Source organism: Glycine max, chromosome 14, assembly GCF_000004515.6.
Source record: "Glycine max cultivar Williams 82 chromosome 14, Glycine_max_v4.0, whole genome shotgun sequence".
Taxonomy (NCBI): domain Eukaryota; kingdom Viridiplantae; phylum Streptophyta; class Magnoliopsida; order Fabales; family Fabaceae; genus Glycine; species Glycine max.
Window position 1 is genome coordinate 24,121,735 of NC_038250.2, and position 2,962 is coordinate 24,124,696.

A 2,962-nucleotide genomic window follows, 5' to 3' on the forward strand; every position below is an offset into this window, starting at 1 on the left:
ATGATGTGCCATCATTTTCTTCTATTTTCTAAACCCTTTTTGCACCATTTTAATTACTGATTGGTCTTAATTGTCAATTAATTAGGCAGTTTTATTATTTGGGCTCATTTAGCTAATTTGATGTTTTTAATCTAATTTCAGGAATTAATGAAACATTGGGCTTAATCCGGATTTTGGTTGTGGACTTGAAGAGGGCAAATAAAGCAGCGCTTACCTTAGTTAATTTCTAATTAGGAAATTTCGCAATTTTATTTTATGTGGTTCAGTGTTTATTTCGTTTTGGGCCAGGGTATTGTAATAGGGCCTAGTGACTTTGAGTGACTTTTTTTAAATAGCAGCCTTGGGATTCGTGCAAGGCTATTCTGTTATGTTATTGATTATTCAAAGCTTTGTTTAGGTTTTACGTTTTTCTGCTTGAATGCTACTGTTACGTTCTTAATGCAATTTTCCATTTTCTGCTTCTAATAACAATTTCGTTCTTGTTTCTTCTTCTACTTTCATTTACTTTTCTGCTTCGTTTACGTTTCTGCTTTTAGTTTCATTTGCGTTTTCTGTTTGAATCTATGGAAGGCTAGATTTTCTGGTGTTGTTTCCTTTTGAGGATGAAGCCCAACTTTCTTTGAGGTTTCGTTTATAATGTGGCTTCCTGGCAGTTTTCCCTTCACCAGTTAACCCAAATTCGTGAACATTAATCAGTGCACACTTCGTGTTCGATTAATTACCTCTGAGCCTAACTTGCGTTCATGCTTAATGGACGAAGGGCTAACTAGTGTATGTGGTGCCTAATCACGTATTGACAACCCTAAGTTGATTTTTGCTTAGTAAATTGAAATAGGGTTGGATTAAGTGGTTAACTGTTAGGGACGAATTCTCCATAACCCAGGATAAGAGAATGGCTTCTGAATCAGAGGAAACAACCCATTTTTAAATATTAGTAGTTTCGTATTCCAGTTTACTTGTTCTGTCCTTTAAATCACAAATCAAACAACCCCCCCCCCCAATCGTTACTGTTACTGCAAGTATATTATGAACATTTGGTTTATCATTGCTCGTTGGGAAACGACCTAGGATCACTTCCTAGTTACTGCATTTTCATGTTTATTTGATTCGGGTACAACCTCGATCAAATTTGGCGCCGTTGCCGGGGAGCAGTGTCCAAAGGTTCATAATAGCTAGTGTCGTGTTAGTGTTTAAGTCTTTCGTGTTTTATGTTTAATTATTAGTATTGTGTTAGTATGTGTGTTGGTGTTGTTTAGTGTCCTGGTATTTTGTTTAGTGTGTGTTCTGTTTCAGTTTTCCTATTAAGCGCTTCCCCTGTTTCAGTTTTGGGTGTTTTGCTGTGAATAGTGTTTTGCGACGGACTTAGCGACCACTTTTAAACAAAGTAGTAGTAGAAATCATGTAGTGATGGATTTTAGCGACCACCCATGTTGAATTATTTGGGATTTTTTGTTTTAGTAGCTAGGGTTGTTATTTTTGGCTGAATTTTTTTGTGGTTACTTCTTTTAATCCATTTTTTGTGGGAAAAATAGCTAGAGCCTTTAGTTTGGTCAGATTTGAAAGTTCCAAAAAAGTAGCAAATTTTGTGTTTGTCAAAACTTCAAACGGCCATAATTTTTGCTCCGGTTATCAGAATCACAATCATTATATATGTATTTGGGGTAGAAAAAAATTTCCTATGTTGTGGCAGCCGGCTAAGCCGGCTGAGGTCTCCATCATCCAAAAATAGTGATTCTGTCAAAAGTTTTTTATTTTTCAAGTTTTATTCACTTATTTTTCTTAACCTACCATTTTTAGCTTTCATAGTTAGACTTTGAATTTTTGCCTGAAATTTTTTGTGCTATCTTCTCATCATTTTATAAGGTTGCTCACAAAATTTCAAGTCATTTGGATATCATTTGAGGGTAGCTGCAGTTCAAACCTACACCTTTATTTACATGACAAGGCAACTTGTGCATGCTGAATGTTGTGTATGACTAGAGGCAATCCATCTGGCTTACAACCCTTTGATCCTGAGATAGATAGGACATTTCATAGATTAGTTAGGCATCATTTTATACCTTTTGATCATCCTGAGCATTCCATTACTGGTGAATCTGTGCATTCTGCTATTGGTGATTTTGAACATCCTGATTTTGAGCATTATAATTTTGAGCATTCTGATTTTGAACATTCTGAGAACATGGCACAACCTCCACCCCGTGAGAGGACTCTAAGGGAAATGGCTGCACCTGATTTCACCTACGAAAGCTTGTGCATCCAATACCCTGATGAGGATGTCCCATATGTTCTTTAAACTGGACTGATTCATTTGCTTCCAAAGTTTCATGGCCTTGCAGGTGAAGACCCGCACAAACATTTGAAGGAATTTCATATTGTCTGCTCCACCATGAAACCCCTAGATGTCCAAGAGGATCACATATTTCTGAAGGCTTTTCCTCATTCTTTAGAGGGAGTGGCAATGGACTGGCTGTATTACCTTGCTCCAAGGTCCATCACTAGCTGGGATGACCTTAAGAGAGTATTCTTAGAAAAAAATTTCCTTGCTTCCAGGACCACAACCATCAGGAAGGATATCTCAGGTATTAGACAACTAAGTGGAGAGATCTTGTATGAATACTGGGAGAGATTTTAAAAACTATATGCCAGTTGCCCTCACCATCAGATTTCGAAGCAGCTTCTTCTCCAATATTTTTATGAAGGACTCAGTAATATGGAGAGAAGTATGATAGATGCTGCCATTGGTGGAGCCCTTGGAGACATGACTCTTGCTGAAGCCATAAATTTAATTGAGAAGATGGCTTCCAACTCCCAGCAGTTTAGCGCCAGAAAGGATGCTATAGTCATTAGAGGAGTGCATGAGGTAGCTACAAACTCAGCTGCATCATCTGAAACTAAGAAGCTTGAAGGCAAACTGGATGCATTGGTTAACTTGGTAACCCAGCTGGCCTTGAGCCAGAAA

At 37.7% G+C, this 2,962-nt stretch overlaps 1 non-coding gene across 1 annotated transcript; it reads right to left on the reverse strand.

Annotated features, from left to right (window-relative positions):
• Positions 1-2,560: 2,560 nt before the first annotated feature.
• LOC112999452 (small nucleolar RNA R71) lies at positions 2,561-2,667 on the reverse strand. The gene has a single exon (XR_003264639.1). It is a non-coding gene; the product is annotated as a small nucleolar RNA R71 (small nucleolar RNA).
• Positions 2,668-2,962: the final 295 nt, after the last annotated feature.